At 38.2% G+C, this 17,463-nt stretch overlaps 1 protein-coding gene across 3 annotated transcripts in view; it reads left to right on the top strand.

The window, feature by feature from the left end:
• The window catches only part of ESR1 (estrogen receptor 1), a 285,231-nt gene that overhangs the window by 28,766 nt on the left and 239,002 nt on the right, over positions 1 to 17,463 (top strand). The window contains exon 1 of one of the 3 annotated variants that reach the window (XM_039530315.1): positions 9,415 to 9,438. The exons of the other annotated variants lie outside the window; for them this stretch is intronic. The gene's annotated coding sequence lies outside the window, so the exon portion shown is untranslated. Of the gene's footprint in view, positions 1 to 9,414; positions 9,439 to 17,463 lie in introns of those variants that run through there. 3 annotated transcript variants of the gene reach the window in all.

Genomic DNA, 17,463 nt, shown 5'->3' with positions numbered 1-17,463 from the left:
ATGTTGGCAGGTATGCTATTTACTAGTATGCTCATTTTGAGCAAATCTATTTGGATGCTCAGATTATTTTTTGTTTTAAATAAAATTCATTCTCGTGCCCTAAGTTAACAATGAAGTTTATTTGAATTAATAGTGTGATGTATAAATTGCCTTCTAAACACACCATGGTGCTTTGAAAATAGTATATAAAATACTGTTATTTTTGTCTGGGAATACCAAGTTCACTTAGTTCATGATGACTGTGGAAAAACAGCAATAAATAAATCCACATTTGCAAGCTGCAGATCTCCCGTGTCTTGGCAAAACCAATACAAATCAAAGAGCTGTATCACTAAATGCTTTTCTTCCCAAACCCCCTTTCCTTTCTTTCTTCAAAAGAAATGTATCAAAACTGAGATCTAGAGAATGTTTGCAAATTAACTTTAAAAAATATTGATGCTGGTAAGGCTAAAGAAAACAAAATTACCGTTAAAAATGTACTGACTGTGGTTAATAATTACAGTGTTTACTTCCAAAGGATTCTGTCTCTCAAACACACATTCTGGGCTTCATGCTTTACTATCGGTTTGTTTCTTTGTTTCTTTATTTCTTTATTTGTTTCTTTATTCTTTATTACTATTCTGTAATAGTTTTTATTTTGTTTGTAACTGTATAAGAGAATCATATCCTACAAGTATCTTAAAATATATCACACTGGACTGTGTAACATTAGACTGGAATAGTGTGTACATACTGTAGTATGAAATGCCAAAACCCTGGGCTCAATCTTGTGGCCACTCTACATATAGTACCCCCAATGACTCCAGTAGGGTTTTTGTGTGGAGTGGCTGCAGGATTGAGTCCACTGAACTTAAATAATGAAATTGTGACAGCAATACAAAAAGGGCAACTAATTATAATTGAAGGATGGCTCTGACCTTAATTCAGATGGTAATGGAAAAATCACAGACGCTTGTGTTAATGGTGGAGATGTCAGCTTTACTTTTGAATTGCCTGACTTGTGTTGGTTAATATCCTAGTTATTGTTTCACCCGGAACTGGGTGGCTGCTCTAATTAAGGTTTCATGACCAGTTCTACTCCAACCTCCTCTTTTCAGTTGCTCAAAACTTTCAGCATTTAGGATGTAACTTTCTATACTTGATCTCTGCCCAAAGATGAGGTTTTTTGTCATTTTTTTTAATGGAAAGTTTGAAGGAAAAACTGGTTCTGCAATTTTATATTAGAGTATAAAAATCCATTATCTCATTACAATACAATATGTGTGTGACATTCAAACAGCTCTGCAGAGCAAATTCTGAGGATTGAAAGTTAAAATTTGGCATGAAAATAGTCCTCAGCAAGAATACTTGGTTTTGACTATTATGAAAATAGCTTTGATTAGGCTATGTTATGAGTTTTATAAAACACACTCTTAACAGATGCAGTGCATTTTGCAAAGAGTTTTTCTGTACAGCTCCTAAAGTGCATGGCTCTGAAAGGCTACCCTGTGCACTACTGAGTGGCTAACTTGACTGCATAGTGAACCATGTAATGAACGTATACATGGCATGAGGGAAAAGCTCTGCAGAAGCCCTTTGCTCAGTCCCTGCAAACTTTCATATCCTCCTCAATTTCTTTTACCTTTTGGAGATCCTCCGTTTCTTCCCGCTTAATGATTCTCTCAATTCCACATTTTTACACCCCTCTTGCTTCTGTTAGACTTCACCTAAATTCCCTCACTGTGATTGCTCTTGAGTGCCGGCCTCTCTGTTCCCCGAAAACTGTTTCTTCTAAGCAGAGACACCAGAGTGTATAGCTGCCGAGATGTGAAAGGGGACATCAATCTACTGCTAGCCTACTACTTGCTCTGTATAGCATCCTCTTTTGACAGGAGGCCAACACTGCAGAACAACAACTTCAGGCTTCAGCAGCTGCAGTGCCTGGGGAACTGGCCAGGACCATGAATATGTGAGAGAATGCTGACCACATCACGAATGTGGCAGATATCCCAAATAGGAAGGTCCTATAGCAATTCATAAGGAATCTCCTTTTTATAGAATTTTTAAATCAGTTATATCCTTGCTGCTATAGAATGCTATCATTCTCTACTAAATTGTATAGGTTAATTTAAAAAGTCTATGAAAAGGAAGTGATTCACTATTAAAATGTGTGGGTTTTAAGAATAGTTTCTACATAACTATTTAATTTCCATAGAACTCTCTATTCTATAGCTTAGTTGTTCAAAAGTGACTAGTACTTTGAGGTGCCTCTGTTTTTGAGTACTCGACTTTATAGCCCTTAAAGGTTTCAGAGGGCATGTGTTCATCACTTTCAGAAAATCAGGTCCCTTTAATAAGTCTTAAGTTGGATACTCAAAGATTGAGGTCACCATACATCACTTGAGACTTTTGAAAATGTAGAACTAGGATTTGTCCACAAATGGTTAAGTAATTTACTATATTGACCAAATCAATGAGAATTTATTTTGTTGATGTCCCTTTAGTTCTATGAAAACATTCTTACAGTTGTATGCTCAATCATGCTTCTGTGGAAGACAATGACAGAATTCCCATTTGCTTCAATGAGAGAAAGCTGAGGACGTATATTAGGTATCCTCTCAGTCAGGTGCTTGCCGTAGGCCTGGGTAAAGTCTTGGCTATTATGAACAGGTTATGCCAGGGCTAGACACTCCAGGTATGCAAACCACATCTCATATAATGTATTCTGTTATCATTTTATGGTATATGTAAGTTTCACCTAGCAAACAGAAAAAACGTGTTAAGAATCTCCTGATACACTTGAGGCCATTCACATAAATTTGATCTAAAGACCATTGAAGACAATGGTAGTCTTTCCACTGACTTCACTGGATTCTGGATCAGGGCTGTAATGTCCAGAAGTCATAACACGGAAGTGAGTTGTATGACTTTCCCATTTGCAGCAGGATAGAACTTTTGAATTGGAATCCAGAAATTCTGAATTATTAAAGAGTTGTTGGTGGGGAAATGTGGCCCTTATTGAGTGGCATTTATGATATGCTGGGTAGAGCCCATAGTTTATTGGTAATAAACAGGCAATAATATAATCTGTTGGTAATAAGGCCTTTTATTTGAACACATATAGTACAAATTGAGATTTTATGTAAAAACATGAGTGCTACTCGCCAGTCAGATTCTTCAATTTAAATACCTAGGTCTCTCTTCCATTAGTGTGTGGTTGCTTGGTGTTTTTTACTACGTGAGGCTGTAGTGCTGAACATATTATAGAGTAAATCTTGGTTATCCATTTTTTAATTATTTCTGACCATTAACTGCTGTACTGTATTTTCTGGCTGAAGAAAGATGGGACCTGTTCTTTCAAATAAGGGGCCTGATCTTGCAATTCTTAAGTAAAATTTCCATTAAAACAGCATTGCATTTCCTGAGTCTGCTGAAATAAGCTGAAGTCACAAAGTTGCAGCTACATTAAAAATTGCTTATTGTGTATATTGGGGTTTTCCCCTTAACTAACTTGTGCATACAATTCATACAGAATATCTTGGTAGCAATATTAAATTGGATTGAGATTTATAGATTGTTAGTCTCTGAAATACTTCTGTAAAGCAGGTTGAGATTGTGATAGCCTGGCAGCTGGGAGGGTGGGCATTAGATAATGTCCCATCCCTAGAAATTTCCTGGTTTCCTGCCATTTCATTATGCTATATAAGGACTGGGTGAGGCTCGTCTGTTGAGAATATGGTCTGAGAGGCAGTGAGTTATTTCAAGTATTTTTCAATAGTAGGCCAAGTTGGTCCTGAGTGAGTGAATGTGTGTGTGGATCAAATGTTTCTGTTTCAAAACTGTTCTTACAGAATTTCACAGTATCATTATCTTTCAGTTTGATAAGGTAAGACCTCCTTTAAAGGTTGGTAACTGCATTTTAAGGAAACTCTCCCTTGTTTAGTGTTTGTTTTTCCTTAGAAATTGTTTTATTCAGTGATTGTTATTTCTAGCAGGGATGAGATATATGAGAATGTCTTTAGAAGTGTAGAATAGTGCCTTTGGGAAGATATATGTTTTAAATAGATGTAAGCCTCCCAAGAGTAAGAGGAGTGGATTGTGTTATTTTGCTAAAGCAGACTGGATTTTTCTGTATGAGGGATGAAAGAGTTTTTTGTTTTTGTTTTTTTCCAAAATTGTGCATAAATTCTTTTTTCCAGTGATAGACATCTAAATCTATTGGGTGACCACTTACGTTGAGAATCTGAGAGCTGTGTTTTCCACCAGAGTGGTTCTATGAGAATAGCTTTGCATTTATGTATATTAATTTCTAAGCCAGATGTATCACCATATTAATTTAGAAAATCTGGAGAGAGAGAGGTTTGGGATGAATTTAAATAAATTAGGTAGTCATCTGTACACAGGCTTATCTTTATGTTCATAGAGACCAGTTTTGACACCAGGGATATTAGAGTGTTCAAATGGCTATGCAGGCAGCTACTGGTTTGATTACTGTTACATATAAGAGAGGTGAAAGAGTGTAGCCCTATTTGACTCATCTTTTTCATTTTAACAGTTTAGGTTGTATATTGTTTGCAATAATTTTTTTCCTTGATTGTTGGAAAAATAAATTTATCCAGGATCTAAGTTGCAGAATAAAATCCCAAAACACTCTGTTGAATATCTTTTCTGAATCAAGACAGAATAAGCTGTCCTGTTTTATTCCGTTATAATTGGTTGATAATACTTAATAGCCTTTTGATATTGTTGTTGGCCATTCTATTAAGTAAATCTGAATTAATCTGAATGGATAATAGAGGATAAAAGAGTATTAATTTTTTTGTGTATACTTTTGACAGAATTTTGCTATCCTTAAGGGAGTTCATTGCTTTATTTGGGAACTCAGTGATAGTGATATGATTTAGGTTTTAGCATGTTCGTGGTGAGGAACATGCATTTGTGTGAGGGTTGTATATACAGTGTAAATAGGGAGTGATCAGAGTATTGCGTTTATAAACAGACAGGGAATAGCCAGTCAGCCTTGCTACTTTGTAGCTTGAAGATATTTTATTACTTTATTGATTTTTGGCTTGGGAGAGATTCTCTTCATATAGTGAGATGTTTTGGGGATAAGTGTAAACCCTGAACCAGGCTTGAAAAAATTACCCAGTATCTACTAGCCTGAGGACTAAACAAATCAGCCAGAGTATAAATAAATCTAAAGGCCCTACATCTCTTCCCCTGAAATTAAAAAAAAAAAACAAAAAAAAAAACAAAAAAGAGTTCTGCACTATATTTAATTGCAACATACTGTCAATCAACTTTCTACTGAATACATTTCAAAATATGGGACTTATTATTAGGGCAGGTCAAATAGCAATCTCCCCCCCCCAACATATTTGTCAAATATAGTATTTGATTTATTTTCCTGCTATTTTCTGCATATCACACACACACACACACACACACACACACACACACACACACACACACACACACACACACACACACACACACACACGTATTTGACTAACTATAGAACCAGTTGAATATTTCAGAAAAAAGCATTTGTCACATTACATGGCTATTTAATGGCACTCCACAATGTTATAGAGCAGTTTAGGATGGGAATGAAGAGTGTTACTAAAAATGGGAAGCTAGAAAGCAGAATGCCACAGAATCCTTCTAAGTTTCTGAAATTTAGAAAATGTCAATTAGTTTTATAGTTCCACTTCTGATCTTGGGTATCATTCTCATCTCTAAATACCTTTTACTTGGTTCTTAAGATTTTTACCTTGTATTAGGGCCCCTTTGTTGTCTGACTTTCTTTGTGCTCCTTTTCACCTTAATCTCTCTCCTTAAGGTTGTCTTCTAAACTTCATCTCTCTCTCTTTCTCATCTAAGCCTTTCCACTTCAAGAACATATTTCTGTCCTTACCTTCCCAGTCCTCTACCCATTTGCTTTGTTGACTATGCTTCCTTCAGAGTTTGACTCTCTTGTTGCTATAATTACATTTCTATCCCACTATCCTTGGGGTGGTATATTCTGGCATTCCTCAGCATGTTACTGTGCTGAACTTTGGGAATTGCACTATTTTAGGCAGGTGGCACTGCTGAAAAGTTAAAGGTGGGAAACTAGAACCTATAATGTTACCATCAGGATATGTCATTGATCATGAGATGTTGCTGAAATGATAGCAAGCATGATTTGGGAGGGGCAATTAGAATCTCCTGAGAGTGGTTCCACTTAAATCTTTCTAGATCATTCCCAGAGTGGGAGTGACTACGTCTTCCCAAGTGCTGTCAGCTGTGGGTCCAGTCCTGGTAAGGTTCAGTCCTGTTATGTTCTGTTCAACATATGCTGGAAGCCAGAGCAGAGGAGAGGGAGATGATGTGAGTGGCAGTGTCATCAATACACCAATGACACCCAGCTCTTGATCTGACCCAGACACTGCTGTCTCCAGTGTCACTAGTATCTGTCAGAGTTTGTGATGAAAGCCAACCACTAGCAGCTCAACCTGAGGAAGTAGGAGGTGATGCTGATCAGCAAGGGGAAAGACTTTGAGGCTTTAGTTAAAAATATAATGATTCCTTCAGCTGAGGTCATCTGACCAACTATCACTGAATTGATCTACAGTCTCAGGGTCTGTTTATTTATTCACCAGAGTAGAATCATTTAGTGTTTGGCTAGCAAAGAGACTGTGGTTTTTTTTGTTGTTGTTGGTTTTTTTTCAGTTTATGTTAGGTATGGATCTTGCCTCAATAATCCGTGGTTTTGTAACTTCTTGGTTGGACGATTCTAGCAGACACTACCAGAGACTATTTTTGAAAGCCATTCAGAAGGTCTGTAGTAATCCAGAATGCAACCATCTTTTGAGTGGGGTGTGCCAAAAAGAACACATCATCCTTGAATTCTGTTCTCTGTACTGATTCTCCATTGACTCTCATGTGAAATTAAAGGGCACTAGTTCCTATTGACAAAGTCCTAATTCATCTAGGCTCACTGCAGCAGCCTATAGGATGGCCTCATCATCTGAAAGCCACTGCACATCATGCTTTCCAGAATGCCGAAGCTCTATGTTCCAGAGGTGAAGCTTATGGGTGCTGGTAACAGGATATTTTTGATAGAGGGCCTGCATTTCTCTTCAGAAATATGTTTAAGCATGAACCTTGCCACATTTAAAAAGAACTTCAGGGTGCTCATTTTTTGGTCTAGACCTCACTGATTAATAATCCATAGGGTGGGCTTTTAGCTGTTAGATCAGATTCCTCTCAATCTTCTTTCTTGAAACTGTGGATCTCAGGGGAGCATGCTGTGCTCCCCGTCCCCTTACTTGGAATGTTAGAGCCCAGTCCTGCTTCTATTGAAGTCAGCGGAGAACTGCCATTGACTTCATCATGCAGGATTGGGTGCTGAATAACCAAATTCAAACTGTTAAGGTGTACCCAGATACCAATCACTGTGCTATCTTTGCATGACTGATAAAATAATAACAAATACCTTCATATTATTATTTATATGAATCACATAATACACATTTTATTCTTTATTATAAGAAAAAAATGAGGCCAAAGAAGTTTGAGAAGATTTTCTTTGAACTTTATAGGCAGTTACATTAACTAGATACATGCTTCCATTCCTATACTTATAGTGAATGCCTAAATTTTTCCTTTCAAATACTGAGGAAAGGGTTAGTAAAAGTGGGGTTCACCTAATTGACATGATAAAGGGCAGTTTGATACCCATATTTATGCTGTGTAGTACCTTACTCCATAAGAATTTCCACTCTAATTAATGGGACTTCTCATGGAGTAAAATACTCCTTAATATAACAGGGACACCCAGAAGATTCAGGGGGTCTGAGGCAAATTTCGGGGGCCTCTTCCATAAAAAAAAGTTGAAATACTATAGAATACTATATTCTCATGGGGGCCCCTGTGGGGCCCGGGGCAAATTGCCCCACTTGCCCCCACCCGGGCAGCCCTGTAATATAAAGTGTATTAGAATCTGGCCCAAAGAAGTTTACAAAACGTTAGCTGAAAAAAATTACTCTCTCTTTGTCGGAATAGATGTATAATTAGTTCTTTGGTGCATATTCACAGGTTTTTTTTTAAATGTTCATCTGAGATCATATAGTTCAAACAGATTTCCTTTTGTATTACTTTATCAAAGGAATGCTAACCTAACTTACTCCCCCCCCCCCGACTCCTTTTGTGATTTCTACTTCTCTTCAACAATGTGGATCTCTGAGCAAAAATTTCATATTGTGTTCCCTGTCCCAAAGCCTGTCTGAATATTTGCTTTGAAAGTTTTGGAGTCTCAATATTTTTCCTTGGAACTGTAAGGTGAGGGTCATTCCCGTGAAGAACTTTCCAGTGAAACAATAAATTCTCTGCTGCCCTTGTCCTGCCATCATACAGACATCCCCTGCTGCTTGATCATCCTCCCCTACACATTCTTGCTCTGTGCATCCCTTAGTATCTCTCCCCCTTCAGTAACAAATGTGACCGATACATAAAACAAAGAAGACACTTAGCAATTTATCAAGTTGAAGCTGCATCAAGCTAAAAACTCAACAAGAAACCTGAGTAAACCCTTAAAAAGTTTCCTGGTGTGAAAGTTACCTAGGGGACTTGTAGTAATTCATGCTAGTGTCATTGTGTTATCTGCCTGAATCTTTTAAAATAAGGTGTCTGGAAAAGCTTCTTTTTTGAATGGTGCAATTAAGCAATGACCTTGAAATCAGACAGTAGCTAATTTGCATTTAGCTGTTAGGACATCAGCACAGCTTGTTAGTCTGGGATCCTTTGCACTTTATCTCTATTTATAACTTGCAGATTTACGGCACGTTTTAGTAATTTGTAGTTCTGCAACCATAAGTTTTACTTATAAAAGAATGAAAACTGTACTGCTCAGCTACATATGTTGTATAGCACTGCCATTTACCTCCAGAAAATATGCATTTTTCTTATGACTTCCCTTTTAGATACCAATAGTATGACTGAGATATAAAAACCTTAGACAGAGAATGAAAACAGCTAGAATAGTGGAAGATTTTGGTTTTTAAATCAACCAGATAATATATATTTTTAAGGTCCTGGTAATATATTGAGAATTGTTAGCGTTTCAGTTATACACTGATGAGAGCTGAAATTTATAGTAGAAAACTGTTTCCCCCACGCATTGAAAAGATGAGTGATATTGGGATATAATGTTCAAAGTCATAGGCTAAGGGTATTGTGGCCTATCGGAGGCCACCTTTTCAATCCAATGGACCATACTTTCCCCTATAAATTAAACACTCCAGTCTAGAATATGCGTGTTATATCATACCATTTAACATGTATTTTGTTTCAAACCTGTTGCTGCTTCAGTTTCCCTCTACTAAGGCTTTTCTATTTTAGTTCACATGGGTCATGTGACCCTCTCAGCCAATAACAGAACTCCAGAAGTAATGCCAACAGCCTTCTTGGATAAATGTAAGTGAAAATAGCTCTGTTTTTTCAGTTTCCTTCCCTCACGCTCACTTTTAAATGTTGTTTTTACTCACAACATTGCTGTGCATACCTCATGGTGCCCCGGGGAATGCTAAAAGTATTGTTTTAACTCTTTTTCTAACGTCAATTTTATTTACTGTTTCTTTGTTTTCCGTGTCCTGCAAAAAGCAGCAGAAAACCAAGGGAATGCATTCCAAACGTTGCCATTAAGTATGGAATAAGTGTCCAGTGAAAATCTTTAATGCAGTATTATTTAGCCTTAAGTGTGCAATAGCATGAAAATTACCCTTTGCTGAAGCTCCAGACACAGTCACATGACTCTCTGAGCCAAAATTGATCAGCTATGAGAACAGTTGTAAATGAAATTATTAGCTCTCTTGATCCTGTCTCAACCAATCACATTATAATGAACAATTAAAGGGTTCAATAATTTCAATTCCAGGACATAGTAAACATGTATAAAGAGAGGGAATGCAGTACCTTTTGGGGTGATGTATTTATTATTTTCATGAGTCACAAAAAGTCTACCTGGTTCCCTTTAATGAGTGTAAGTACTGTATTTTGATTCTAAGAGATGCTGAAATCTATTTACAGAATATGATATTTAAGTAGTGGGTATAATGAGTTTTTTTTTCTCTTTCTTTACTGTTATGGGTACATTCTTTAACCCAAGCAGAGGGTCTTTATCTGAGCATTAGTTTTTCCATTAAAAGGATTTCTGGGACAAAATTTTTAGCTTAATAAGCAAAGATTATCTCAAGTATTTTGAGCTGCCTTTTCGCATAGTAGGCCTTTTTCCCCCTGAGATAATACGTATTTATTTTCCTGTGTGGCACATACATACATAGTATTTTGCCTTGACTACTTCATTATTTTGACAAACTACAGATACACTTTTTGAAGCTTACAAATAATCTTTATAGGCCTATTTTTGTTTTCTAAATCAGTATGGGGGCGATACCAATTGATAGTTTTGGGTTTTGCATAGAATTTGGAAGTAAACTTTGTAGTGAGGGCCTGATCCAACACATGATGAAGTTAATTGGCATCTTTCTATTGACTTCAATGGCCTTCAGATCAGGCCCCATGTCGCAGCTCTTTTAGGTGCAAAGGCCACCACAAGAGCTTGTTACCTTTTTTATGTATTTATTTTTGTGTAGCTAAGATATATACTTAATCATGAGGCATATCTCACGTACATATAATGAACCAATTTCACAGAAGAAAAGTGATACAAAGAAGCCCAGACATATCTCTTAGCAGTTTTTTCTGTATTGTACAGCAGAAGGTGTGACTCTGTGCATTTTAGTTTTGTTTAACTGGATGTTTCAAGCTCATAATTTGGGAGGGGGGGGTATTTACTTTTTTGCTTGTTTGTGACATAAAAATTCTCAGACTTAATATGAATAGAATTTTTTCATTAATTGTTTAAATTGAAATAAAGAGGTTTTTATTTTATTTTTTAATATCGTCCAAAACAATAACACCAACATTTCATAAACCCGAATGAAAACATCAAGATAGTAAACCAAAAGAAAAAGTGATCAAGTGGGTTATTGTCAAAGAGTACAAAGCAGATGTTGTACAAAACAAATGAGAGGTTTTGGAATCTTAATAAGGAAATAAATTGGTGAGGAGTACTGCCTTTGTAATGCAGCTTCTCATTTCAATGTACGTGATGAAAGGTAAGAGTGTATTCAGATATCTGATGTATTTGATTTCAGTATTCCCCCCTGTGGTGTTGGAAACCCAAACACAACTGCCATGTGTTGGTGCATGATATTCAGAAATAAAAACAAATTAGAAAGAGAAGACTATTTGCATTATTCAAGTTGAGTGAGCATCAGGAAGCAAATAGATTTACTAACATTTTGAGTGTGAAGTCAGGAACAATTGTATTTGGTGGTAACTCCTTTGTGTCAAAATTGCACAGGCTAGGAAGGGGAATGTATTCAGTTTTTGCCATTTAAACAAATATGGTGGTTCATAACATTTTAAAGTATATTTCTAATTTTATTCAACATAACAAAACCTTTCCTTCAAGATCCTGGCAATTCCTCCCTGGTGTTGAGTGCCCTCAACTCCCAGTGACTTCAGGAGGAATTGAGGATGATCTGCACAATGTAGGAGGTGCTCACCTCCTACCAGAGCAGGGGGCCTAACTTTAACATAGCCAGAATAGTGAGACAGGTCGCATTAACAGCTGAATAACACCATGCATCTACTTATTCAGCACAGTGGCATCTGAGCACTTTCCCATCTGCCCCCAAATTAAAAGAAATGTGGCAGTTTTTCCATGAAACAGCAATACAATGCAGCACACAAATTATAAATAAAACATAATTAATTGGAGGATCTGTTATCACTTCTGTTCCTGCTTCCATGTTTTCTGCTATTGCAATTTCTTTGCTGCTTATCCACTCGCCTCCTCCTTTACTTTCAATTTCATTAGAAAACAAACAAACAAAAATCACAGCTGTGAAATTAGACCACACCATAAAACCAGTGGGAGTGAGATCAGAAGTCATGTGTGTATGAATTCTAAAATATTTTCTTTCCCTCATGTTATGCCCTCCTCTGATCTTGGTCTCACCTCACTTAAACTTGACAAGTGCTACTCATCTGGAATAACCGCCACACATATCCAAACTGTCACTGTTTCACTCCAGCCAGCTGAGATGTCACTCATAAGCAGTGCAGCAGACAGTGAGCAAGGTGTCCCCTTCAGCTCTTCCTCCTGGCTGCTAGAGATTACTTCTGGGTTTCTGCTCAGGCAGCCAAAGGTTTCTCTAACCTCTCTCTTCTTAGTGTTACCTGTACTGAGTCACTCAGGCCCACTGAGCCGCCCAGTGTGCCAAACAGAGGCAGCTAGTAGAGAGGAATAGGTGGCCAGACTTCCTGCTTTCTGGTTCTGAACAGTAGCATGTTCTACCCTCAGGAGGCAGCCAAGGGAGAGGGTGACAGGTCCAGAGAGAATATGAAGAAATTCAGGGAGAGAAAGGATTGTGGTTGAGATTGGACCATTGCAGGCAGAGGGTGAGTAGCAAAAGGGGGGCTAGAGGATCAACACGCACACACTTCCCGCATGCTGCCATGTTACCATATTTGAGTACAACTGCTTATTGCAGCAAGGAACATGGCACAGGCTGAACAAGGGTTGCAGGAGCCAGCAAGGGAAACTCTGAGAGCTGGGAAAGGAAGCGAGGAAGCATTTTTCAGGGTGGCCATTATTGGCTAGAAGAACAAAAGCTATAGCAAAAGAAAGAAATACATTATTGCACAACTTTGCTGTATGCAGGACAACCTAGTGGGCCTCTGGGATGGGGGAGACAAATGTGGAATGATTTAGCAAGTCTAAATAAACAACTAGGAAAAATAGTTACATGTAAAATTAAAGTAAAAACATCTTCACTTATAAAATAGAAACACCAAAGCATGAAAATACAAAAGCATTAACAGATAGTAATACATGAACATCAATTTTAAATAGAAAAAGGACACTGAACAGTTTTAACTCAAATTCCCTTTGGAAAAGCAGATTAGATTTCCTGTTTTTTTTCTGCCTCAATAATCTAGGCTTTGATTCTGCACAGCACTTAACAACATTCTAAAGTCACATTGATTTCAATGGGATATAAGTACCTGTTTAAAATGAAGCATGTATTTTAATTCATTTCTGAATGAGGGCCCTATGTTGTGGTTTATTAGTAACAGAGAGGTAAAGTTTAAAAATATGAACTGAATTTGACTATATCTCTTTTGACTGCATTTTTTCAGTCTGGCTTCTTTTGTGGTGACAACGCCCTTGGCAAAACGTGATAGGAGTTAATACAGTGCTTCTTTCCAAATGGAAGTTCACACTAGACTTCTTTACTGGTATATCCACTCCTCCTGGGTCATTTTTAAAAGCTGTACATTGTAATAATTCTCATGGTTTGAGATAAAATTAACACATACTAAGACATCAGTATCTGTGTGAGCTATTTTGTTAGCACTCAACTAGCTGGTTTGAAAAAGGAAAGAAAGCTTGACATATTTTTTGCAGTATTTTAAATCATACTATGTGATATTAAACATTTGCTAAATGTACAGGATACATTTACATTTCATTTGCATATGAAGTGGTGTTACACCTTCTGTACATTCTGTCATGAGCAGTGTGGCCTTTTGATCTCTTGGTATCCAAAAAATACTGTTTTTCCACCCCATCATATAATATGCTAAATTTAGTTGGGTTTAATTAACTGCATTAATAATTGCTTACAATATGTCTGCACTGCATTTGGGAGATGTGATTGAAGCACGTGTAGACGTACCTGGGCTAGGATGACCAGACAACAAATGTGAAAAATGGTGACTGGGTGTGTGTGTGGATAATAGGAGTCTATATAAGAAAAAGACCCAAAAATCAGGACTGTCCCTATAAAATCAGGCCATTTGGTCACCCTAACCTGGGCTAGCTTTGATTTTGCAGTGAAATTGTGGCAGCATGGGCAGGGCCTGATTACTCCATCACTGGGCCTTAGGCAAACATACGCTTCTGGGTCCCTACCTTCTAATATGACCATGTGCTAGGTTGTAATGCCTCTTGCTCAAATTGGTCCCTTTTTCATGATGGAGGGGTTACTGGGCCAAACTCAGGTGAGTGCTATTATGACATGGTGCATGGGGTTGCAGCGCTACTCGGATTTGGCCCAGTCATGAATGTGGGGTGAGGGGTGGCCAAGCCAAACTGACACCTCCGTGAATTTCCACCCCCTCTCCCCAAATTTGGGCCCTAGATGTGTGTAGTTTGCCTATGAGTTAATTTGGCCTTGAGCATGCACAGTGGCTGCTTGAGTATGTAACCAGAGTCCTGGGTGGGCAGGGTTAGCCTGTACAGTCACCTGTGTTGCCGTGGAATTACTGGAATTCATAGAAGATTAGGGTTGGAAGAGACCTCAGGAGATCATCTAGTCCAATCCCCTGATTTAGTTTTGCTCTAGCTAGATCAAACTAGCTCTACATGTGCTGCAGTCACATCTCCCAACTGCATGGGCAGCTCTGGTGCACGTCTAGCTGTGACATGAGTGCACAAATAACTGAAAAATTACATCTTGTGACCAGCAACCAACAAGGCACTAGAAAAAAACATCCAGGCTTGTCAAAAACAGGTCAAGTGGCAACTCTAATTATTATTATGTAGATTCCTATTAAATTCCATGGGACAGTCACATAATGGTGGTTAGGGATTTTTGTACTTCTGCATTATCTTTCACCAAACTGTCCTCCAGTTTTCTGGCAAAACTAATCAAATTTCATGGCCAGGTTAATCAAGATAGTTTCTTTGCTGTCTAATTCTCTTTCTGTATCTTCAATCCATATGTAATCAGTAAGGCTGTGAGTCTTTCACGGAGGTCACAGAAGTCACAGTTTCCGTGACTTCTGTGATCTCTGTGACTTTCTGGGACCTCCGTGACTTCCGCAACGGCTAGTGGGCTGACCTCAGGGCTGCTCGAGCAGCTGGGGCAGCCCTGGAGCCAGCCCCACCGGCCGCTGCTCCGACAGCCCCAGGCAACTGGTCCCGGGTACTGCCCTGAAGCAGCTGTCTGGGAGCAGCAGCAGCGCCTAAGGTGACCAGACAGCAACTGTGAAAAATCGGGACGGGAGTGGGGAGTAATAGACACCTATATAAGACAAAGCCTCAAATATCAGGACCGTCCCCATAAAATTGAGGGCCCCGGACTGCTCCTGACCCGGAGAAACGGCAGTGGGGCTCTGGGCTGACCCTTGCCTGGAGGAGTGACAGTGTCTGCTGTCAGAAACCCTCCCCCTCCAGCACCTAAGATTTTGTTAGGGGTATTTTTAGTAAAAGTCACGGACAGGTCACTGGCCATACCTTTTTGGTTATTGCCTGTGACCTGTCCATGACTTTTATTAAAAATACCCAGGACTAAATCGTAGCCTTAGTAATAGGCCCTTCCAGAGGGGCAACTAGAGACAGGTTCTCAACTGGAGCCAGTTTTGAAAGTCCACATTAGTTGGATTTTAATTTTTCAAATCCAAAATCAGTGATGGCTCACATAGGTGTTTAATTTTATCAGCCCTCTGAAAGTTTGTGTGGGTGCAGGATACGTGATTATGTTTTTATTCAGATTTGTATTTTTGAGAGAGGTAGGCAAAACTGGATTAGGTTTTGCAAACTAGGTAGTAGGGATTTTGTTTTGCAAATCTAAAACCAGGGGTGTCTTATAGTCAGGTCCCATTTTATCTGAACCCATGAAATTGGGATGGCGGGGTTCAGATAAATGATTTTGGGTTCATCTCTATGCACAGCATTCTGTTTCTGATGTAATTATTTGTTATATGACTATAATTAAGCAACTCCTTAATCCCCTCCAAGAATACCACAAAACTCAGAGAGCTCTGCTGTATGTTTCTCCATGATCATTGCCAAGCAATATCTCTATCCTGCCAATAAATCATTCTATTTCTATTGCTGTTAACGATTTCTGGCTTTGTGTAAAGGGCCCTTTTAATATAGGCACTGATGTCCTGCTCTTATATCCCACTTTTGGATGAGATAGAAAACAGAGATATTGACTGCTCATGGTCAGTAAAAATCCCATGTCGCTTTTCACAAGAGGGTTTTAATATCAGTATCCTGGCCAATTTACAATTTGGATTGCTAGATTGTGCCAGCTCAAATTCTCTCTTCAGTTCCCACTAAATACATTTCACTTGGATTCACTTCTTGTTCTAAACTGTTGTGTCATGTTGCTATGCACTGTTAAACAGCTGCTGTGCTCTGCGCCAGACATGGCTGCATGTCCGTGGTGTTTGTGTATGCAATGATTCCTCTATATATAGCTTTTAAAGAACCTGGGGATTAATGACACCAATAAATATATTTTTATTATTTTGTTAGCACCTCATTTTCTTGGACAGTCTTCCTGTCAACAGTACATTCCTTATTATTCCTTCATTTTCATATTACAGTATGTTCAGCATAGAAAAATTGTTTTTGTTTTTTTAAAGGGGGCAGGGGCACATGCACATTTTACCTTCTGGAGTGACAGTTGGCACAGCACTGGGTTGTTTTGGTTTTTTTTTTTAATACTTCATTTTCTTCCTTGAGCTTTTTCTCTCAAAACATAGTAATATCAAAGATACACTACCCCTTGTTTTACAAGGAGAAGCCTTTAGAAATGCAACAGAGAAAGACAGCTAAGTGCAAAATCAGTGGGGATTCAAGAAAGCAATGGTTTAAGTACCATGTATTGAACTAAAGTGGTGTTTGGATGAAAAGGTAGAGAAATCATGTATAATGAAGGTTTTGTTTTCGTACCTAATGGATAAATCCTAGGCTCTGTCAAGGAAACTACCAAGCACATTTGACCTTCTAAGTCTCAAATGACTGACAGCTAGACAAAACACTGACAATTAATTAATTATGTTCAAGACAGAGATTTCAGGCCTGGACAGTGTAGTACACGATGTCATCAACAAATTCCTGTTTTTAGCTGTGGGGCAATGTAGCATCCTTGAACCCAAGCTTTGGATATGTAAAATAGCCAGGGGGTTAAAAAACTAAAGCAAAAAAGAGAAGAAAGAGTAGGCATCTTTAATGAATATTGAACACTCATTCTTTCAGAGAAAAATAGCTTAAATCTAGCCAAGTATATCTTTATGTGTTAGATTGAAGAGCTCTGTTATCAAATTTCTGTTCTCTGTATAGATCCTTATAGACTGTGATCAAATCATCCTTAACATTCTTGTTGTTAAGCTTGAGATAGATCTCCTTGTGTCTTTCACAATAAAGCATGTTTTCCAGTCGTTTAATTATTCTCATGGGTCTTCTCTGAACCCTCTCCAATTTATCCACTGTCTTTCTTGTACTATGGACACCAGAGCTGGACACAGTAGTCCAGTAGTGGTCACCCCAGTGCCAAATAAAGAAGTAACATAATTTGTCTAGTCCTGCTCAATATTCTCTTGTTTATACATCCAAGGATTGCATTAGACTTT

The sequence above is a fragment of the Mauremys reevesii genome, linkage group 3, assembly GCF_016161935.1.
Source record: "Mauremys reevesii isolate NIE-2019 linkage group 3, ASM1616193v1, whole genome shotgun sequence".
NCBI classification, from domain to species: Eukaryota; Metazoa; Chordata; order Testudines; family Geoemydidae; genus Mauremys; species Mauremys reevesii.
Note: the sequence above shows the minus strand (reverse complement) of the source record. Positions and strands in the feature narration are given on the sequence as shown.